Consider the following 18,931-nt stretch of genomic DNA (forward strand, 5'->3'; position numbering starts at 1 on the left):
ACAGTTATCGTTTCTCGGCCTTTTGGCTAAGATCAAGTGTAGTGTCTGTTCTTATCAGTTTAATATCTGATATGTCCTCTATACGAGGACTACATATTAAATGGATTTTTAGGAACAGGAGTTGAAAAAGGAGCTTGCTCCGTTCACTCCAAGCATCGACCCGGTACTGCAGTGCCACTGGGAACGGTGCGCTCTTCTCTGCTCTTGTGAAAAAGCAAAAAGTGGTGCAGGATGGAAGTTTCTTTTAGTCTGCTGAGAAAAGGGAGTGAATGCGAGGCAGACTTTAACATGGCTCTGGGAGCGAGCCGAGTGTGGGCAAACCGGGAGAATTGCTTGAAAGAAACGCGACACCGAATGAGCGTTCAGAACAAAGCCTCAATACGGTGTTTCCCGTGGTGTTTTTGGCTGCCTTGTCTTTTGCACAGAGTAAAAGACAAGGCAGCCATCGAATAGGGCCCGATTGTTCCTACTTGGTCAGCCGAGGAGCAAGCGTCTCAACCAAGCAAAGCTCACCATGGGGAAGGTGGCTATGCCAACTGGCCTGGTGCCCTGCTCCCGCAGTGACGGATAATCGTACTCTGGTTTCTCTTCATAGCGTACAAGTCTTTCGCCTTTTACTAAAGACTTCCGTGGAGAGAAGCACTAATGAGTTGTTTCTATTTTTGGCAGGCTTTACCTTTGCGGGTGAAGACCTTTCTGTCTGTGCAAAAGAAATCTTGTTCCTGTGCAGAGTGACTTCCATGAGTAGAGTCGCCTTACTTGTTGTGACTGTGCCGATGTTGCTTGAATGGTGCTCGCGGGAGTGCAAAGTTATACCATTTAAAAGGGCTGAAGAGTGCTCAGTGCAGCGAAGGTGCAAAGTGACTCTCTGGCCACCTGTGGCCATAAAAAGAACACCGCGACAAGTGCGCATTGTGCCAGGAAGGGCCCTCGGACGTGAACCAGTGGACAGTTATAGCTTCTCGGCCTTTTGGCTAAGATCAAGTGTAGTATCTGTTCTTATCAGTTTAATATCTGATATGTCCTCTATACGAGGACTACATATTAAATGGATTTTTAGGAACAGGAGTTTAAAAAGGAGCTTGCTCCGTTCACTCCAAGCATCGACCCGGTACTGCAGTGCTGCTGGGAACGGTGCGCTCTTCTCTGCTCTTGTGAAAAAGCAAACAGTGGTGCAGGAAGGAAGTTTCAGGGAGCCCAAGATGAAATTTTCTTTTAGTCTGCTGAGAAGAGGGAGTGAATGCGAGGCAGACTTTAACACGGCTCTGGGAGCGAGCCGAGTGCGGGCTAACCGGGAGAAGTGCTTGAAAGAAACGCGACACCGAATGAGCGCTCAGAACAAAGCCTCAATACGGTGTTTCCCGTGGTGTTTGTGGCTGCCTTGTCTTTTGCAGAGAGTAAAAGACAAGGCAGCCATCGAATAGGGCCCGATTGTTCCTACTTGGTCAGCCGAGGAGCAAGGGGGAGCAAGCGTCTCAACCAAGCAAAGCTCACCATGGGGAAGGTGGCTATGCCAACTGGCCTGGTGCCCTGCTCCCGCAGTGACGGATAATCGTACTCTGGTTTCTCTTCATAACGTACAAGTCATTCGCCTTTTACTAAAGACTTCCGTGGAGAGCAGCACTAATGAGTTGTTTCTATTTTTGGCAGGCTTTACCTTTGCGGGTGAAGGCCTTTCTGTCTGTGCAAAAGAAATCTTGTTCCTGTGCAGAGTGACTTCCCTGAGTAGAGTCGCCTTACTTGTTTTGACTGTGCCGATGTTGCTTGAATGGTGCTCGCGGGAGTGCAAAGTTATACCATTTAAAAGGGTGCTCAGTGCAGCGGGTGGGCGGAGGTGCAAAGTGACTCTCTGGCCACCTATGGCCATAAAAAGAACACCGCGACAAGTGCGCATTGTGCCAGGAAGGGCCCTCGGACGTGAACCAGTGGACAGTTATCGCTTCTCGGCCTTTTGGCTAAGATCAAGTGTAGTATCTGTTCTTATCAGTTTAATATCTGATATGTCCTCTATACGAGGACTACATATTAAATGGATTTTTAGGAACAGGAGTTGAAAAAGGAGCTTGCTCCGTTCACTCCAAGCATTGACCTGGTACTGCAGTGCTGCTGGGAACGGTGCGCTCTTCTCTGCTCTTGTGAAAAAGCAAACCGTGGTTCAGGATGGAAGTTTCAGGGAGCCCAAGATGAAATTTTCTTTTAGTCTGCTGAGAAAAGGGAGTGAATGCGAGGCAGACTTTAACACGGCTCTGGGAAAGAGCCGATTGCGGGCTAACCGGGAGAATTGCTTGAAAGAAACGCGACACTGAATGAGCGCTCAGAACAAAGCCTCAATACGGTCTTTCCCGTGGTGTTTGTGGCTGCCTTGTCTTTTGCACAGAGTAAAAGACAAGGCAGCCATCGAATAGGGCCCGATTGTTCCTACTTGGTCAGCCGAGGAGCAAGGGGGAGCAAGCGTCTCAACCAAGCAAAGCTCACCATGGGGAAGGTGGCTATGCCAACTGACCTGGTGCCCTGCTCCCGCAGTGACGGATAATCGTACTCTGGTTTCTCTTCATAGCGTACAAGTCTTTCGCCTTTTACTAAAGACTTCCGTGGAGAGAAGCACTAATGAGTTGTTTCTATTTTTGGCAGGCTTTACCTTTGCGGGTGAAGCCCTTTCTGTCTGTGCAAAAGAAATCTTGTTCCTGTGCAGAGTGACTTCCCTGAGTAGAGTCGCCTTACTTGTTGTGACTGTGCCGATGTTGCTTGAATGGTGCTCGCGGGAGTGCAAAGTTATACCATTTAAAAGGGCTGAAGAGTGATCAGTGCAGCGGGTGGGCGGAGGTGCAAAGTGACTCTCTGGCCACCTATGGCCATAAAAAGAAAACCGCGACAAGTGCGCATCGTGCCAGGAAGGGCCCTCGGACGTGAACCAGTGGACAGTTATCGCTTCTCGGCCTTTTGGCTAAGATCAAGTGTAGTATCTGTTCTTATCAGTTTAATATCTGATATGTCCTCTATACGAGGACTACATATTAAATGGATTTTTAGGAACAGGAGTTGAAAAAGGAGCTTGCTCCGTTCACTCCAAGCATCGACCCGGTACTGCAGTGCCGCTGGGAACGGTGCGCTCTTCTCTGCTCTTGTGAAAAAGCAAACAGTGGTGCAGGAAGGAAGTTTCAGGGAGCCCAAGATGAAATTTTCTTTTAGTCTGCTGAGAAGAGGGAGTGAATGCGAGGCAGACTTTAACACGGCTCTGGGAGCGAGCCGAGTGCGGGCTAACCGGGAGAATTGCTTGAAAGAAACGCGACACTGAATGAGCGCTCAGAACAAAGCCTCAATACGGTCTTTCCCGTGGTGTTTGTGGCTGCCTTGTCTTTTGCACAGAGTAAAAGACAAGGCAGCCATCGAATAGGGCCCGATTGTTCCTACTTGGTCAGCCGAGGAGCAAGGGGGAGCAAGCGTCTCAACCAAGCAAAGCTCACCATGGGGAAGGTGGCTATGCCAACTGACCTGGTGCCCTGCTCCCGCAGTGACGGATAATCGTACTCTGGTTTCTCTTCATAGCGTACAAGTCTTTCGCCTTTTACTAAAGACTTCCGTGGAGAGAAGCACTAATGAGTTGTTTCTATTTTTGGCAGGCTTTACCTTTGCGGGTGAAGCCCTTTCTGTCTGTGCAAAAGAAATCTTGTTCCTGTGCAGAGTGACTTCCCTGAGTAGAGTCGCCTTACTTGTTGTGACTGTGCCGATGTTGCTTGAATGGTGCTCGCGGGAGTGCAAAGTTATACCATTTAAAAGGGCTGAAGAGTGATCAGTGCAGCGGGTGGGCGGAGGTGCAAAGTGACTCTCTGGCCACCTATGGCCATAAAAAGAAAACCGCGACAAGTGCGCATCGTGCCAGGAAGGGCCCTCGGACGTGAACCAGTGGACAGTTATCGCTTCTCGGCCTTTTGGCTAAGATCAAGTGTAGTATCTGTTCTTATCAGTTTAATATCTGATATGTCCTCTATACGAGGACTACATATTAAATGGATTTTTAGGAACAGGAGTTGAAAAAGGAGCTTGCTCCGTTCACTCCAAGCATCGACCCGGTACTGCAGTGCCGCTGGGAACGGTGCGCTCTTCTCTGCTCTTGTGAAAAAGCAAACAGTGGTGCAGGAAGGAAGTTTCAGGGAGCCCAAGATGAAATTTTCTTTTAGTCTGCTGAGAAGAGGGAGTGAATGCGAGGCAGACTTTAACACGGCTCTGGGAGCGAGCCGAGTGCGGGCTAACCGGGAGAATTGCTTGAAAGAAACGCGACACCGAATGAGCGCTCAGAACAAAGCCTCAATACGGTGTTTCCCGTGGTGTTTGTGGCTGCCTTGTCTTTTGCACAGAGTAAAAGACAAGGCAGCCATCGAATAGGGCCCGATTGTTCCTACTTGGTCAGCCGAGGAGCAAGGGGGAGCAAGCGTCTCAACCAAGCAAAGCTCACCATGGGGAAGGTGGCTATGCCAACTGGCCTGGTGCCCTGCTCCCGCAGTGACGGATAATCGTACTCTGGTTTCTCTTCATAACGTACAAGTCATTAGCCTTTTACTAAAGACTTCCGTGGAGAGCAGCACTAATGAGTTGTTTCTATTTTTGGCAGGCTTTACCTTTGCGGGTGAAGCCCTTTCTGTCTGTGCAAAAGAAATCTTGTTCCTGTGCAGAGTGACTTCCCTGAGTAGAGTCGCCTTACTTGTTGTGACTGTGCCGATGTTGCTTGAATGGTGCTCGCGGGAGTGCAAAGTTATACCATTTAAAAGGGTGCTCAGTGCAGCGGGTGGGCGGAGGTGCAAAGTGACTCTCTGGCCACCTATGGCCATAAAAAGAACACCGCGATAAGTGCGCATTGTGCCAGGAAGGGCCCTCGGACGTGAACCAGTGGACAATTATCGCTTCTCGGCCTTTTGGCTAAGATCAAGTGTAGTATCTGTTCTTATCAGTTTAATATCTGATATGTCCTCTATACGAGGACTACATATTAAATGGATTTTTAGGAACAGGAGTTGAAAAAGGAGCTTGCTCCGTTCACTCCAAGCATCGACCTGGTACTGCAGTGCTGCTGGGAACGGTGCGCTCTTCTCTGCTCTTGTGAAAAAGCAAACCGTGGTGCATGATGGAAGTTTCAGGGAGCCCAAGATGAAATTTTCTTTTAGTCTGCTGAGAAAAGGGAGTGAATGCGAGGCAGACTTTAACACGGCTCTGGGAAAGAGCCGATTGCGGGCTAACCGGGAGAATTGCTTGAAAGAAACGCGACACCGAATGAGCGCTCAGAACAAAGCCTCAATACGGTGTTTCCCGTGGTGTTTGTGGCTGCCTTGTCTTTTGCACAGAGTAAAAGACAAGGCAGCCATCGAATAGGGCCCGATTGTTCCTACTTGGTCAGCCGAGGAGCAAGGGGGAGCAAGCGTCTCAACCAAGCAAAGCTCACCATGGGGAAGGTGGCTATGCCAACTGGCCTGGTGCCCTGCTCCCGCAGTGACGGATAATCGTACTCTGGTTTCTCTTCATAGCGTACAAGTCTTTCGCCTTTTACTAAAGACTTCCGTGGAGAGAAGCACTAATGAGTTGTTTCTTTTTTTGGCAGGCTTTACCTTTGCGGGTGAAGCCCTTTCTGTCTGTGCAAAAGAAATCTTGTTCCTGTGCAGAGTGACTTCCCTGAGTAGAGTCGCCTTACTTGTTGTGACTGTGCCGATGTTGCTTGAATGGTGCTCGCGGGAGTGCAAAGTTATACCATTTAAAAGGGCTGAAGAGTGCTCAGTGACTCTATGGCCATAAAAAGAACACCGCGACAAGTGCGCATTGTGCCAGGAAGGGCCCTCGGACGTGAACCAGTGGACAGTTATCGCTTCTCGGCCTTTTGGCTAAGATCAAGTGTAGTATCTGATATGTCCTCTATACGAGGACTACATATTAAATGGATTTTTAGGAACAGGAGTTGAAAAAGGAGCTTGCTCCGTTCACTCCAAGCATCGACCCGGTACTGCAGTGCCGCTGGGAACGGTGCACTCTTCTCTGCTCTTGTGAAAAAGCAAACAGTGGTGCAGGATGGAAGTTTCAGGGAGCCCAAGATGAAATTTTCTTTTAGTCTGCTGAGAAAAGGGAGTGAATGCGAGGTAGACTTTAACACGGCTCTGGGAGCGAGCCGAGTGCGGGCTAACCGGGAGAATTGCTTGAAAGAAACGCGACACCGAATGAGCGCTCAGAACAAAGACTCAATACGGTGTTTCCCGTGGTGTTTGTGGCTGCCTTGTCTTTTGCACAGAGTAAAAGACAAGGCAGCCATCGAATAGGGCCCAATTGTTCCTACTTGGTCAGCCGAGGAGCAAGCGTCTCAACCAAGCAAAGCTCACCATGGGGAAGGTGGCTATGCCAACTGGCCTGGTGCCCTGCTCCCGCAGTGATGGATAATCGTACTCTGGTTTCTCTTCATAACGTACAAGTCTTTCGCCTTTTACTAAAGACTTCCGTGGAAAGCAGCACTAATGAGTTGTTTCTATTTTTGCCAGGCTTTACCTTTGCGGGTGAAGCCCTTTCTGTCTGTGCAAAAGAAATCTTGTTCCTGTGCAGAGTGACTTCCCTGAGTAGAGTCACCTTACTTGTTGTGACTGTGCCGATGTTGCTTGAATGGTGCTCGCGGGAGTGCAAAGTTATAACATTTAAAAGGGCTGAAGAGTGCTCAGTGCAGCGGGTGGGCGGAGGTGCAAAGTGACTCTCTGGCCACCTATGGCCATAAAAAGAAAACCGCGACAAGTCCGCATTGTGCCAGGAAGGGCCCTCGGACGTGAACCAGTGGACAGTTATCGCTTCTCGGCCTTTTGGCTAAGATCAAGTGTAGTATCTGTTCTTATCAGTTTAATATCTGATATGTCCTCTATACGAGGACTACATATTAAATGGATTTTTAGGAACAGGAGTTGAAAAAGGAGCTTGCTCCGTTCACTCCAAGCATCGACCCGGTACTGCAGTGCCGCTGGGAACGGTGCGCTCTTCTCTGCTCTTGTGAAAAAGCAAACAGTGGTGCAGGATGGGAGTTTCTTTTAGTCTGCTGAGAAAAGGGAGTGAAAGCGAGGCAGACTTTAACACGGCTCTGGGAGCGAGCCGGGTGCCGGCTAACCGGGAGAATTGCTTGAAAGAAAAAGCGACACCGAATGAGCGCTCAGAACAAAGCCTCAATACGGTGTTTCCCGGGGTGTTTGTGGCTGCCTTGTCTTTTGCACAGAGTAAAAGACAAGGCAGCCATCGAATAGGACCGGATTGTTCCTTCTTGGTCAGCCGAGGAGCAAGGGGGAGCAAGCGTCTCAACCAAGCAAAGCTCACCATGGGGAAGGTGGCTATGCCAACTGGCCTGGTGCCCTGCTCCCGCAGTGACGGATAATCGTACTCTGGTTTCTCTTCATAACGTACAAGTCTTTCGCCTTTTACTAAAGACTTCCGTGGAGAGCAGCACTAATGAGTTGTTTCTATTTTTGGCAGGCTTTACCTTTGCGGGTGAAGCCCTTTCTGTCTGTGCAAAAGAAATCTTGTTCCTGTGCAGAGTGACTTCCCTGAGTAGAGTCGCCTTACTTGTTGTGACTGTGCCGATGTTGCTTGAATGGTGCTCGCGGGAGTGCAAAGTTATACCATTTAAAAGGGCTGAAGAGTGCTCAGTGCAGCGGGTGGGCGGAGGTGCAAAGTGACTCTCTGGCCACCTATGGCCATAAAAAGAAAACCGCGACAAGTGCGCATCGTGCCAGGAAGGGCCCTCGGACGTGAACCAGTGGACAGTTATCGCTTCTCGGCCTTTTGGCTAAGATCAAGTGTAGTATCTGTTCTTATCAGTTTAATATCTGATTTGTCCTCTATACGAGGACTACAGATTAAATGGATTTTTAGGAACAGGAGTTGAAAAAGGAGCTTGCTCCGTTCACTCCAAGCATCGACCCGGTACTGCAGTGCCGCTGGGAACGGTGCGCTCTTCTCTGCTCTTGTGAAAAAGCAAACCGTGGTGCAGGAAGGAAGTTTCAGGGAGCCCAAGATGAAATTTTCTTTTAGTCTGCTGAGAAGAGGGAGTGAATGCGAGGCAGACTTTAACACGGCTCTGGGAGCGAGCCGAGTGCGGGCTAACCGGGAGAATTGCTTGAAAGAAACGCGACACCGAATGAGCGCTCAGAACAAAGCCTCAATACGGTGTTTCCCGTGGTGTTTGTGGCTGCCTTGTCTTTTGCACAGAGTAAAAGACAAGGCAGCCATCGAATAGGGCCCGATTGTTCCTACTTGGTCAGCCGAGGAGCAAGGGGGAGCAAGCGTCTCAACCAAGCAAAGCTCACCATGGGGAAGGTGGCTATGCCAACTGGCCTGGTGCCCTGCTCCCGCAGTGACGGATAATCGTACTCTGGTTTCTCTTCATAACGTACAAGTCATTCGCCTTTTACTAAAGACTTCCGTGGAGAGCAGCACTAATGAGTTGTTTCTATTTTTGGCAGGCTTTACCTTTGCGGGTGAAGCCCTTTCTGTCTGTGCAAAAGAAATCTTGTTCCTGTGCAGAGTGACTTCCCTGAGTAGAGTCGCCTTACTTGTTGTGACTGTGCCGATGTTGCTTGAATGGTGCTCGCGGGAGTGCAAAGTTATACCATTTAAAAGGGTGCTCAGTGCAGCGGGTGGGCGGAGGTGCAAAGTGACTCTCTGGCCACCTATGGCCATAAAAAGAACACCGCGACAAGTGCGCATTGTGCCAGGAAGGGCCCTCGGACGTGAACCAGTGGACAGTTATCGCTTCTCGGCCTTTTGGCTAAGATCAAGTGTAGTATCTGTTCTTATCAGTTTAATATCTGATATGTCCTCTATACGAGGACTACATATTAAATGGATTTTTAGGAACAGGAGTTGAAAAAGGAGCTTGCTCCGTTCACTCCAAGCATCGACCCGGTACTGCAGTGCCGCTGGGAACGGTGCACTCTTCTCTGCTCTTGTGAAAAAGCAAACAGTGGTGCAGGATGGAAGTTTCAGGGAGCCCAAGATGAAATTTTCTTTTAGTATGCTGAGAAAAGGGAGTGAATGCGAGGTAGACTTTAACACGGCTCTGGGAGCGAGCCGAGTGCGGGCTAACCGGGAGAATTGCTTGAAAGAAACGCGACACCGAATGAGCGCTCAGAACAAAGACTCAATACGGTGTTTCCCGTGGTGTTTGTGGCTGCCTTGTCTTTTGCACAGAGTAAAAGACAAGGCAGCCATCGAATAGGGCCCGATTGTTCCTACTTGGTCAGCCGAGGAGCAAGCGTCTCAACCAAGCAAAGTTCACCATGGGGAAGGTGGCTATGCCAACTGGCCTGGTGCCCTGCTCCCGCAGTGACGGATAATCGTACTCTGGTTTCTCTTCATAACGTACAAGTCATTCGCCTTTTACTAAAGACTTCCGTGGAAAGCAGCACTAATGAGTTGTTTCTATTTTTGCCAGGCTTTACCTTTGCGGGTGAAGCCCTTTCTGTCTGTGCAAAAGAAATCTTGTTCCTGTGCAGAGTGACTTCCCTGAGTAGAGTCGCCTTACTTGTTGTGACTGTGCCGATGTTGCTTGAATGGTGCTCGCGGGAGTGCAAAGTTATACCATTTAAAAGGGTGCTCAGTGCAGCGGGTGGGCGGAGGTGCAAAGTGACTCTCTGGCCACCTATGGCCATAAAAAGAACACCGCGACAAGTGCGCATTGTGCCAGGAAGGGCCCTCGGACGTGAACCAGTGGACAGTTATCGCTTCTCGGCCTTTTGGCTAAGATCAAGTGTAGTATCTCTTCTTATCAGTTTAATATCTGATATGTCCTCTATACGAGGACTACATATTAAATGGATTTTTAGGAACAGGAGTTGAAAAAGGAGCTTGCTCCGTTCACTCCAAGCATCGACCTGGTACTGCAGTGCTGCTGGGAACGGTGCGCTCTTCTCTTCTCTTGTGAAAAAGCAAACCGTGGTGCATGATGGAAGTTTCAGGGAGCCCAAGATGAAATTTTCTTTTAGTCTGCTGAGAAAAGGGAGTGAATGCGAGGCAGACTTTAACACGGCTCTGGGAAAGAGCCGATTGCGGGCTAACCGGGAGAATTGCTTGAAAGAAACGCGACACCGAATGAGCGCTCAGAACAAAGCCTCAATACGGTGTTTCCCGTGGTGTTTGTGGCTGCCTTGTCTTTTGCACAGAGTAAAAGACAAGGCAGCCATCGAATAGGGCCCGATTGTTCCTACTTGGTCAGCCGAGGAGCAAGGGGGAGCAAGCGTCTCAACCAAGCAAAGCTCACCATGGGGAAGGTGGCTATGCCAACTGGCCTGGTGCCCTGCTCCCGCAGTGACGGATAATCGTACTCTGGTTTCTCTTCATAGCGTACAAGTCTTTCGCCTTTTACTAAAGACTTCCGTGGAGAGAAGCACTAATGAGTTGTTTCTTTTTTTGGCAGGCTTTACCTTTGCGGGTGAAGCCCTTTCTGTCTGTGCAAAAGAAATCTTGTTCCTGTGCAGAGTGACTTCCCTGAGTAGAGTCGCCTTACTTGTTGTGACTGTGCCGATGTTGCTTGAATGGTGCTCGCGGGAGTGCAAAGTTATACCATTTAAAAGGGCTGAAGAGTGCTCAGTGACTCTATGGCCATAAAAAGAACACCGCGACAAGTGCGCATTGTGCCAGGAAGGGCCCTCGGACGTGAACCAGTGGACAGTTATCGCTTCTTGGCCTTTTGGCTAAGATCAAGTGTAGTATCTGTTCTTATCAGTTTAATATCTGATATGTCCTCTATACGAGGACTACATATTAAATGGATTTTTAGGAACAGGAGTTGAAAAAGGAGCTTGCTCCGTTCACTCCAAGCATCGACCCGGTACTGCAGTGCCGCTGGGAACGGTGCACTCTTCTCTGCTCTTGTGAAAAAGCAAACAGTGGTGCAGGATGGAAGTTTCAGGGAGCCCAAGATGAAATTTTCTTTTAGTCTGCTGAGAAAAGGGAGTGAATGCGAGGTAGACTTTAACACGGCTCTGGGAGCGAGCCGAGTGCGGGCTAACCGGGAGAATTGCTTGAAAGAAACGCGACACCGAATGAGCGCTCAGAACAAAGACTCAATACGGTGTTTCCCGTGGTGTTTGTGGCTGCCTTGTCTTTTGCACAGAGTAAAAGACAAGGCAGCCATCGAATAGGGCCCAATTGTTCCTACTTGGTCAGCCGAGGAGCAAGCGTCTCAACCAAGCAAAGCTCACCATGGGGAAGGTGGCTATGCCAACTGGCCTGGTGCCCTGCTCCCGCAGTGATGGATAATCGTACTCTGGTTTCTCTTCATAACGTACAAGTCTTTCGCCTTTTACTAAAGACTTCCGTGGAAAGCAGCACTAATGAGTTGTTTCTATTTTTGCCAGGCTTTACCTTTGCGGGTGAAGCCCTTTCTGTCTGTGCAAAAGAAATCTTGTTCCTGTGCAGAGTGACTTCCCTGAGTAGAGTCACCTTACTTGTTGTGACTGTGCCGATGTTGCTTGAATGGTGCTCGCGGGAGTGCAAAGTTATACCATTTAAAAGGGCTGAAGAGTGCTCAGTGCAGCGGGTGGGCGGAGGTGCAAAGTGACTCTCTGGCCACCTATGGCCATAAAAAGAAAACCGCGACAAGTCCGCATTGTGCCAGGAAGGGCCCTCGGACGTGAACCAGTGGACAGTTATCGCTTCTCGGCCTTTTGGCTAAGATCAAGTGTAGTATCTGTTCTTATCAGTTTAATATCTGATATGTCCTCTATACGAGGACTACATATTAAATGGATTTTTAGGAACAGGAGTTGAAAAAGGAGCTTGCTCCGTTCACTCCAAGCATTGACCCGGTACTGCAGTGCCGCTGGGAACGGTGCGCTCTTCTCTGCTCTTGTGAAAAAGCAAACAGTGGTGCAGGATGGAAGTTTCAGGTAGCTCAAGATGAAATTTTCTTTTAGTCTGCTGAGGAAAGGGAGTGAATGCGAGGCAGACTTTAACACGGCTCTGGGAGCGAGCCGAGTGCGGGCTAACCGGGAGAATTGTTTGAAAGAAACGCGACACCGAATGAGCGCTCAGAACAAAGCCTCAATACGGTGTTTCCCGTGGTGTTTGTGGCTGCCTTGTCTTTTGCACAGAATAAAAGACAAGGCAGCCATGGAATAGGGCCCGATTGTTCCTACTTGGTCAGCCGAGGAGCAAGGGGGAGCAAGCGTCTCAACCAAGCAAAGCTCACCATGGGGAAGGTGGCTATGCCAACTGGCCTGGTGCCCTGCTCCCGCAGTGACGGATAATCGTACTCTGGTTTCTCTTCATAACGTACAAGTCTTTCGCCTTTTACTAAAGACTTCCGTGGAGAGCAGCACTAATGAGTTGTTTCTATTTTTGGATGGCTTTACCTTTGCGGGCTAAGTCTTTTCTGTTTGTGCAAAAGAAAATCATGTTGCTGTGCAGAGTGACTTCTCGGAGTAGAGTAGAGCCAAGTAGATTCTTATTTGTTGTTTCTCTATCTTTTGGTTAAGACTATGATTGCCTTCTCTGTGTCGTTGATTTTGTGCATGCTTTGGCATTAAGAACCTGTGCTTAAGAGGTATTTTTGTGCTTGATTAAAGTTTTCCAACTATATTGTAGTTAAAATTCTTTATCAAAATGTTTTTGGTTGTTTTTGCTTTCTTGCTCATTGCAGGTTGAAATACTGCAATGGCATTTGGAATTGCACCTGGAGGGTCCCCATCCAACAATGGCAAGACCCCCAGGGCTTCTAGGGCCTGAAACATCTCCCACCCATGATTGTCTTGGAGAAAAACAGAGGCTACTTCCACTACCAGGGACAGCCGAAACTCTGCCGTGTGGGGAGCATGGGCATCTGTTGGACGCCTGCACAAAGGTATTTTGTCGCAAATGTAGAGAAATTGGTCACACCATCGAAGAGTGTACGAATGGCAGAAAGTGCAATCTCTGTGGAGAATAATACCACCTCTTCAGAGATTGCCCAAAATCTTTTGCCAACAAGTTGAAATCCCTAAAAATACAGGAAGGAGGTGGAAATGGAGGGCAGTCAGAGGCAGTTGATGAGCTATTTAAAACAGCTAGGCTGGGAAATTCAAATTTACCACCAAAACCCCTGAATGGTGGACAGCAGTCAGGTGAGGCAGAAGACGGGGAGGGGCCTGCAGAAGCCCCACAAATGGAAAGCTCCTTTTAGGTTGAGGAAAGGCAAGGCAAGTTTATTTGTAGAGCACAATTCGTAAACAAAATTGCTTTACAGCTACATAAAATCACAAGAAGGCCAATAAAATAATTCCATAAAAGATAGAAAATAACTAATTAATTAAATTAAAAGCGAAGAGTGCAAATAAAATACTTTCAGTTGTCATGTGCACAGCTAAATAGAACTGTTTTAAAGTCTATTCTCTGAGCGACAGAAAGCCAGTGCAGAGACCTGAGCACTGGACTAATATGGTGATATTTTCTGGTTCTAGTCAGGACTGAATGAACTGCTCTCCATCATTAGAGGCTTAAACTTTGATTAAAAGTAACCTATAAAAGCAATAGTTTGGCTTCTAATGACTGAAACAAAACCCAGAAGAGTGGTGCGACAGTGAAGCTCTGGAGCACCTTTGAAGAAGCACCTTTAGCAGCAGTAAGTTGGTTTCCTGTGTGACGTTAGCAGTCTCTTTATCGGCTATCATATAGCAGCATTTGGCAAACCTTCAGCGTACCTTATTAATCATCCATTTTAAAAATGGCAAGGTGTTATAAAACAGTGACACAAGGTCAAAAAAGGGTAATGTAGATCAGAAATATTCATGTTAAACAGCCAAATCAGGGGAAAGCGCGAACGCAGTCCCCCACTAGCAGAAATTATGCAGTCGAGATTCCCACATTTGGGGAATTCGCAAGGGTCAGTACAGTCGGTGTGCAATGACTGAGCCTCGCCTTGAGTGAACCACCTTCTTTATCATGGTGTCTCTCCTGCCAGGTAAGTATGAGCTGGAAATGTCAGAGGCTGATACCTCTTTCCCAGGTGCCTCACTCGGCCGGACGGTGCTGCAACTTCAACTGTCTGGTGTGCCATGCCAGCAGCAGCAGCTACCCCGGCACTAAAACGTTTGCAGATTAAAACAGTAAGCCTTTTCATTATCTTTCTGATCACTTCTTCTTTTAAACAACCAAGGAACTTGCAGCACAAATGTATTTCTTTCCCCTCCTCCCCATATCTAAAGCCACACCCACACTGGGAAATTTCTCAGTTGAGGCAAACCCTCACGGCTGAGCGGCTGCATATCTCCAGTGCAGACATGCTGCAGCATTTGGCAAACCTTGCTAAATATCCACTTCAGTGGTCACATGTCCTCTTTTTTCATTTTGTTCCTCCCCATCTCTAAGGAAATGCCCACCTGCCTGGGGTGACTGCACTGTATGACCTCACCTAACAACTGCGCAGCTGCATATCTGTTGTGTCGACATGCTGCAGCATTCAGCGTACCTTACTAAACACCCATTTTAAAGATGGCAAGGTGTTGCTAAAACAGTGACACAAGGTCAAAAAAGGGTAATATAGACCAGAAATATTCATGTTAAACAGCCAAATCAGGGGAAAGCGCGAACGCAGTTCCCCACTACCAGAAATTATGCAGTCGAGATTCCCACATTTGGGGAATTCGCAAGGGTCAGTACAGTCGGTGTGCAATGACTGAGCCTCGCCTTGAGTGAACCACCTTCTTGATCATGGTGTCTCTCCTGCCAGGTAAGTATGAGTTGGAAATGTCAGAGGCTGATACCTCTTTCCCAGGTGCCTCACTCGGCCGGACGGTGCTGCAACCATGCCAACAGCAGCAGCTACCCCGAAACTAAAACCTTTGCAGATTAAAACAGTAAGGCTTTTCATTATCTTTCTGATCACTTCTTCTTTTAAACAACCAAGGAACTTGCAGCACAAATGTATTTCTTTCCCCTCCTCCCCATCTCTAAAGCCACACCCACCCACACTGGGAAATTTCTCAGTTGAGGCAAACCCTCACGGCTGCATATCTCCAGTGCAGACATGCTGCAGCATTTGGCAAACCTTGCTAAGCATCCACTTCAGTGGTCACATGTCCTCTTTTTAACATTTTGTTCCTCCCCATCTCTAAGACAATGTCCACCTGCCTGGGGTGACTGCACTGTATGACCTCACCTGACTGCGCAGCTGCATATCTGTTGTGTAGACATGCTGCAGCATTCAGCGTACCTTACTAAACATCCATTTTAAAGATGGCAAGGTGTTGCTAAAACAGTGACACAAGGTCAAAACAGGATAATGTAGATCAGAAATATTCATGTTAAACAGCCAAATCAGGGGAAAGCGCGAACGCAGTCCCCCACTACCAGAAATTATGCAGTCGAGATTCCCACATTTGGGGAATTCGCAAGGGTCAGTACAGTCGGTGTGCAATGACTGAGCCTCGCCTTGAGTGAAACACCTTCTTGATCATGGTGTCTCTCCTGCCAGGTAAGTATGAGTTGGAAATGTCAGAGGCTGATACCTCTTTCCCAGGTGCCTCACTCGGCCGGACGGTGCTGCAACCATGCCAGCAGCAGCAGCTACCCCGGCACTAAAACCTTTGCAGATTAAAACAGTAAGGCTTTTCATTATCTTTCTGATCACTTCTTCTTTTAAACAACCAAGGAACTTGCAGCACAAATGTATCTCTTTCCCCTCCTCCCCTTCTCTAAAGCCACACCCACCCACACTGGGAAATTTCTCAGTTGAGGCAAACCCTCACGGCTGCATATCTCCAGTGCAGACATGCTGCAGCATTTGGCAAACCTTGCTAAACATCCACTTCAGTGGTCACATGTCCTCTTTTTTCATTTTGTTCCTCCCCATCTCTAAGGCAATGCCCACCTGCCTGGGGTGACTGCACTGTATGACCTCACCTAACTGCGCAGCTGCATATCTGTTGTGTAGACATGCTGCAGCATTCAGCGTACCTTACTAAACATCCATTTTTTAAGACGGCAAGGTGTTGTTAAAACAGTGACACAAGGTCAAAAACGGGAATTTTAGATGAGATATACTGATGTTAAACAGCCAAATCAAGGGAAAGCGCGAACGCAGTCCCCCACTACCAGAAATTATGCAGTCGAGATTCCCACATTTGGAGAATTCGCAAGGGTCAGTACAGCCGGTGTGCAATGACTGAGCCTCGCCTTGAGTGAACCACCTTCTTGATCATGGTGTCTCTCCTGCCAGGTAAGTATGAGCTGGAAATGTCAGAGGCTGATACCTCTTTCCCAGGTGCCTCACTCGGCCAGACGGTGCTGCAACTTCAACTGTCTGGTGTGCCATGCCAGCAGCAGCAGCTACCCCGAAACTAAAACGTTTGCAGATTAAAACAGTAAGGCTTTTCATTATCTTTCTGATCACTTCTTATTTTAAACAACCAAGGAACTTGCAGCTCAAATGTATTTCTTTCCCTTCCTCCCCATCTCTAAAGCCACACCCACACTGGGAAATTTCTCAGTTGAGGCAAACCCTCACGGCTGCATATCTCCAGTGCAGACATGCTGCAGCATTTGGCAAACCTTGCTAAACATCCACTTCAGTGGTCACATGTCCTCTTTTTTCATTTTGTTCCTCCCCATCTCTAAGGCAATGCCCACCTGCCTGGGGTGACTGCACTGTATGACCTCACCTGACAACTGCGCAGCTGCATATCTGTTGTGCAGACATGCTGCAGCATTCAGCGTACCTTACTAAACATCCATTTTAAAGACGGCAAGGTGTTGCTAAAACAGTGACACAAGGTCAAAAAAGGGTGATGTAGACCAGAAATATTTATGTTAAACAGCCAAATCAGGGGAAAGCGCGAACGCAGTCCCCCACTACCAGAAATTATGCAGTCGAGATTCCCACATTTGGAGAATTCGCAAGGGTCAGTACAGTCGGTGTGCAATGACTGAGCCTCGCCTTGAGTGAACCACCTTCTTGATCATGGTGTCTCTCCTGCCAGGTAAGTATGAGTTGGAAATGTCAGAGGCTGATACCTCTTTCCCAGGTGCCTCACTCGGCCGGACGGTGCTGAGACTTCAACTGTCTGGTGTGCCATGCCAGCAGCAGCAGCTACCCCGAAACTAAAATGTTTGCAGATTAAAACAGTAAGGCTTTTCATTATCTTTCTGATCACTTCTTCTTTTAAACAACCAAGGAACTTTCAGCACAAATGTATTTCTTTCCCCTCCTCCCCATCTCTAAAGCCACACCCACCCACACTGGGAAATTTCTCAGTTGAGGCAAACCCTCACGGCTGCATATCTCCAGTGCAGACATGCTGCAGCATTTGGCAAACCTTGCTAAACATCCACTTCAGTGGTCACATGTCCACTTTTTTCATTTTGTTCCTCCCCATCTCTAAGGCAATGCCCACCTGCCTGGGGTGACTGCACTGTATGACCTCACCTGACAACTGCGCAGCTGCATATCTGTTGTGTAGACATGCTGCAGCATTCAGCGTACCTTACTAAACATCCATTTTAAAGACGGCAAGGTGTTGCTAAAACAGTGACACAAGGTCAAAAAAGGGAATTTTAGATGAGATATACTGATGTTAAACAGCCAAATCAGGGGAAAGCGCGAACGCAGTCCCCCACTACCAGAAATTATGCAGTCGAGATTCCCACATTTGGGGAATTCGCAAGGGTCAGTACAGTCGGTGTGCAATGACTGAGCCTCGCCTTGAGTGAACCACCTTCTTGATCATGGTGTCTCTCCTGCCAGGTAAGTATGAGTTGGAAATGTCAGAGGCTGATACCTCTTTCCCAGGTGCCTCACTCGGCCAGACGGTGCTGCAACTTCAACTGTCTGGTGTGCCATTTCAGCAGCAGCAGCTACCCCGAAACTAAAATGTTTGCAGATTAAAAGAGTAAGGCTTTTCATTATCTTTCTGATCACTTCTTCTTTTAAACAACCAAGGAACTTTCAGCACAAATGTATTTCTTTCCCCTCCTCCCCATCTCTAAAGCCACACCCACACTGGGAAATTTCTGTTGAGGCAAACCCTCACGGCTGGGCAGCTGCATATCTCCAGTGCAGACATGCTGCAGCATTTGGCAAACCTTGCTAAACATCCACTTCAGTGGTCACATGTCCTCTTTTTTTCATTTTGTTCCTCCCCATCTCTAAGGCAATGCCCACCTGCCTGGGGTGACTGCACTGTATGACCTCACCTGACAACTGCGCAGCTGCATATCTGTTGTGTAGACATGCTGCAGCATTCAGCGTACCTTACTAAACATCCATTTTAAAGATGGCAAGGTGTTATAAAACAGTGACACAAGGTCAAAAAAGGGTAATATAGACCAGAAATATTCATGTTAAACAGCCAAATCAGGGGAAAGCGCGAACGCAATCCCCCACTACCAGAAATTATGCAGTCGAGATTCCCACATTCGGGGAATTCGCAAGGGTCAGTACAGTCGGTGTGCAATGACTGAGCCTCGCCTTGAGTGAACCACCTTCTTGTTCATGGTGTCTCTCCTGCCAGGTAAGTATGAGTTGGAAATGTCAGAGGCTGATACCTCTTTCCCAGGTGCCTCACTCGGCCGGACGGTGCTGCAACTTCAACTGTCTGGTGTGCCATGCCAGCAGCAGCAGCTACCCCGAAACTAAAATGTTTGCAGATTAAAACAGTAAGGCTTTTCATTATCTTTCTGATCACTTCTTCTTTTAAACAACCAAGGAACTTTCAGCACAATTGTATTTCTTTCCCTTCCTCCCCATCTCTAAAGCCACACCCACACTGGGAAATTTCTCAGTTGAGGCAAACCCTCACGGCTGGGCAGCTGCATATCTCCAGTGCAGACATGCTGCAGCATTTGGCAAACCTGGCTAAACATCCACTTCAGTGGTCACATGTCCCCTTTTTTCATTTTGTTACTCCGCAACTCTAAGGTAATGCCCACCTGCCTGGGGTGACTGCACTGTATG

The 18,931-nt window shown here is 48.2% G+C and overlaps 32 non-coding genes and 1 pseudogene across 32 annotated transcripts; 26 read left to right on the forward strand and 7 right to left on the reverse strand.

Moving 5' to 3' along the window:
- The first annotated feature begins 6 nt into the window (after positions 1 to 6).
- Positions 7 to 197, forward strand: LOC140320267 (U2 spliceosomal RNA). The gene has a single exon (XR_011918132.1). It is a non-coding gene; the product is annotated as a U2 spliceosomal RNA (small nuclear RNA).
- Positions 198 to 573: 376 nt separating this feature from the next.
- On the forward strand, positions 574 to 687 carry LOC140320670 (U5 spliceosomal RNA). The gene has a single exon (XR_011918461.1). It is a non-coding gene; the product is annotated as a U5 spliceosomal RNA (small nuclear RNA).
- A 267-nt stretch (positions 688 to 954) lies between these two features.
- On the forward strand, positions 955 to 1,145 carry LOC140266425 (U2 spliceosomal RNA). The gene has a single exon (XR_011907056.1). It is a non-coding gene; the product is annotated as a U2 spliceosomal RNA (small nuclear RNA).
- Positions 1,146 to 1,554: 409 nt separating this feature from the next.
- LOC140266047 (U5 spliceosomal RNA) lies at positions 1,555 to 1,668 on the forward strand. Its single transcript, XR_011906717.1, has one exon. It is a non-coding gene; the product is annotated as a U5 spliceosomal RNA (small nuclear RNA).
- Positions 1,669 to 1,935: 267 nt separating this feature from the next.
- On the forward strand, positions 1,936 to 2,126 carry LOC140320160 (U2 spliceosomal RNA). The gene has a single exon (XR_011918033.1). It is a non-coding gene; the product is annotated as a U2 spliceosomal RNA (small nuclear RNA).
- Positions 2,127 to 2,535: 409 nt separating this feature from the next.
- On the forward strand, positions 2,536 to 2,649 carry LOC140320671 (U5 spliceosomal RNA). Its single transcript, XR_011918462.1, has one exon. It is a non-coding gene; the product is annotated as a U5 spliceosomal RNA (small nuclear RNA).
- Positions 2,650 to 2,924: 275 nt separating this feature from the next.
- LOC140266373 (U2 spliceosomal RNA) lies at positions 2,925 to 3,115 on the forward strand. The gene has a single exon (XR_011907008.1). It is a non-coding gene; the product is annotated as a U2 spliceosomal RNA (small nuclear RNA).
- Positions 3,116 to 3,524: 409 nt separating this feature from the next.
- Positions 3,525 to 3,638, forward strand: LOC140320672 (U5 spliceosomal RNA). The gene has a single exon (XR_011918463.1). It is a non-coding gene; the product is annotated as a U5 spliceosomal RNA (small nuclear RNA).
- A 275-nt stretch (positions 3,639 to 3,913) lies between these two features.
- Positions 3,914 to 4,104, forward strand: LOC140266374 (U2 spliceosomal RNA). Its single transcript, XR_011907009.1, has one exon. It is a non-coding gene; the product is annotated as a U2 spliceosomal RNA (small nuclear RNA).
- A 409-nt stretch (positions 4,105 to 4,513) lies between these two features.
- LOC140266087 (U5 spliceosomal RNA) lies at positions 4,514 to 4,627 on the forward strand. Its single transcript, XR_011906754.1, has one exon. It is a non-coding gene; the product is annotated as a U5 spliceosomal RNA (small nuclear RNA).
- A 267-nt stretch (positions 4,628 to 4,894) lies between these two features.
- On the forward strand, positions 4,895 to 5,085 carry LOC140266490 (U2 spliceosomal RNA). Its single transcript, XR_011907116.1, has one exon. It is a non-coding gene; the product is annotated as a U2 spliceosomal RNA (small nuclear RNA).
- A 409-nt stretch (positions 5,086 to 5,494) lies between these two features.
- LOC140320767 (U5 spliceosomal RNA) lies at positions 5,495 to 5,608 on the forward strand. The gene has a single exon (XR_011918550.1). It is a non-coding gene; the product is annotated as a U5 spliceosomal RNA (small nuclear RNA).
- Positions 5,609 to 5,847: 239 nt separating this feature from the next.
- On the forward strand, positions 5,848 to 6,017 carry LOC140320616 (U2 spliceosomal RNA; annotated as a pseudogene).
- A 399-nt stretch (positions 6,018 to 6,416) lies between these two features.
- On the forward strand, positions 6,417 to 6,530 carry LOC140265855 (U5 spliceosomal RNA). Its single transcript, XR_011906542.1, has one exon. It is a non-coding gene; the product is annotated as a U5 spliceosomal RNA (small nuclear RNA).
- Positions 6,531 to 6,805: 275 nt separating this feature from the next.
- On the forward strand, positions 6,806 to 6,996 carry LOC140266375 (U2 spliceosomal RNA). The gene has a single exon (XR_011907010.1). It is a non-coding gene; the product is annotated as a U2 spliceosomal RNA (small nuclear RNA).
- A 387-nt stretch (positions 6,997 to 7,383) lies between these two features.
- On the forward strand, positions 7,384 to 7,497 carry LOC140320933 (U5 spliceosomal RNA). Its single transcript, XR_011918702.1, has one exon. It is a non-coding gene; the product is annotated as a U5 spliceosomal RNA (small nuclear RNA).
- Positions 7,498 to 7,772: 275 nt separating this feature from the next.
- LOC140320308 (U2 spliceosomal RNA) lies at positions 7,773 to 7,963 on the forward strand. Its single transcript, XR_011918168.1, has one exon. It is a non-coding gene; the product is annotated as a U2 spliceosomal RNA (small nuclear RNA).
- A 409-nt stretch (positions 7,964 to 8,372) lies between these two features.
- LOC140266048 (U5 spliceosomal RNA) lies at positions 8,373 to 8,486 on the forward strand. Its single transcript, XR_011906718.1, has one exon. It is a non-coding gene; the product is annotated as a U5 spliceosomal RNA (small nuclear RNA).
- Positions 8,487 to 8,753: 267 nt separating this feature from the next.
- Positions 8,754 to 8,944, forward strand: LOC140266206 (U2 spliceosomal RNA). The gene has a single exon (XR_011906856.1). It is a non-coding gene; the product is annotated as a U2 spliceosomal RNA (small nuclear RNA).
- A 399-nt stretch (positions 8,945 to 9,343) lies between these two features.
- Positions 9,344 to 9,457, forward strand: LOC140266097 (U5 spliceosomal RNA). Its single transcript, XR_011906763.1, has one exon. It is a non-coding gene; the product is annotated as a U5 spliceosomal RNA (small nuclear RNA).
- A 267-nt stretch (positions 9,458 to 9,724) lies between these two features.
- On the forward strand, positions 9,725 to 9,915 carry LOC140320375 (U2 spliceosomal RNA). The gene has a single exon (XR_011918230.1). It is a non-coding gene; the product is annotated as a U2 spliceosomal RNA (small nuclear RNA).
- Positions 9,916 to 10,324: 409 nt separating this feature from the next.
- On the forward strand, positions 10,325 to 10,438 carry LOC140320768 (U5 spliceosomal RNA). The gene has a single exon (XR_011918551.1). It is a non-coding gene; the product is annotated as a U5 spliceosomal RNA (small nuclear RNA).
- Positions 10,439 to 10,677: 239 nt separating this feature from the next.
- LOC140266223 (U2 spliceosomal RNA) lies at positions 10,678 to 10,868 on the forward strand. Its single transcript, XR_011906871.1, has one exon. It is a non-coding gene; the product is annotated as a U2 spliceosomal RNA (small nuclear RNA).
- Positions 10,869 to 11,267: 399 nt separating this feature from the next.
- On the forward strand, positions 11,268 to 11,381 carry LOC140265856 (U5 spliceosomal RNA). Its single transcript, XR_011906543.1, has one exon. It is a non-coding gene; the product is annotated as a U5 spliceosomal RNA (small nuclear RNA).
- A 275-nt stretch (positions 11,382 to 11,656) lies between these two features.
- LOC140266472 (U2 spliceosomal RNA) lies at positions 11,657 to 11,847 on the forward strand. The gene has a single exon (XR_011907099.1). It is a non-coding gene; the product is annotated as a U2 spliceosomal RNA (small nuclear RNA).
- A 409-nt stretch (positions 11,848 to 12,256) lies between these two features.
- Positions 12,257 to 12,370, forward strand: LOC140320694 (U5 spliceosomal RNA). Its single transcript, XR_011918484.1, has one exon. It is a non-coding gene; the product is annotated as a U5 spliceosomal RNA (small nuclear RNA).
- Positions 12,371 to 13,786: 1,416 nt separating this feature from the next.
- On the reverse strand, positions 13,787 to 13,950 carry LOC140265792 (U1 spliceosomal RNA). Its single transcript, XR_011906484.1, has one exon. It is a non-coding gene; the product is annotated as a U1 spliceosomal RNA (small nuclear RNA).
- A 604-nt stretch (positions 13,951 to 14,554) lies between these two features.
- LOC140320740 (U1 spliceosomal RNA) lies at positions 14,555 to 14,718 on the reverse strand. The gene has a single exon (XR_011918526.1). It is a non-coding gene; the product is annotated as a U1 spliceosomal RNA (small nuclear RNA).
- A 580-nt stretch (positions 14,719 to 15,298) lies between these two features.
- On the reverse strand, positions 15,299 to 15,462 carry LOC140265596 (U1 spliceosomal RNA). Its single transcript, XR_011906306.1, has one exon. It is a non-coding gene; the product is annotated as a U1 spliceosomal RNA (small nuclear RNA).
- A 580-nt stretch (positions 15,463 to 16,042) lies between these two features.
- LOC140265978 (U1 spliceosomal RNA) lies at positions 16,043 to 16,206 on the reverse strand. Its single transcript, XR_011906654.1, has one exon. It is a non-coding gene; the product is annotated as a U1 spliceosomal RNA (small nuclear RNA).
- Positions 16,207 to 16,802: 596 nt separating this feature from the next.
- Positions 16,803 to 16,966, reverse strand: LOC140320937 (U1 spliceosomal RNA). The gene has a single exon (XR_011918706.1). It is a non-coding gene; the product is annotated as a U1 spliceosomal RNA (small nuclear RNA).
- A 600-nt stretch (positions 16,967 to 17,566) lies between these two features.
- On the reverse strand, positions 17,567 to 17,730 carry LOC140266456 (U1 spliceosomal RNA). The gene has a single exon (XR_011907085.1). It is a non-coding gene; the product is annotated as a U1 spliceosomal RNA (small nuclear RNA).
- Positions 17,731 to 18,332: 602 nt separating this feature from the next.
- On the reverse strand, positions 18,333 to 18,496 carry LOC140265620 (U1 spliceosomal RNA). The gene has a single exon (XR_011906328.1). It is a non-coding gene; the product is annotated as a U1 spliceosomal RNA (small nuclear RNA).
- Between the last annotated feature and the right edge of the window lie 435 nt (positions 18,497 to 18,931).

This window comes from Leuresthes tenuis, unplaced genomic scaffold (genome assembly GCF_036924035.1).
Source record: "Leuresthes tenuis unplaced genomic scaffold, fLeuTen1.0.hap1 SCAF_12, whole genome shotgun sequence".
Lineage (NCBI taxonomy): Eukaryota > Metazoa > Chordata > Actinopteri > Atheriniformes > Atherinopsidae > Leuresthes > Leuresthes tenuis.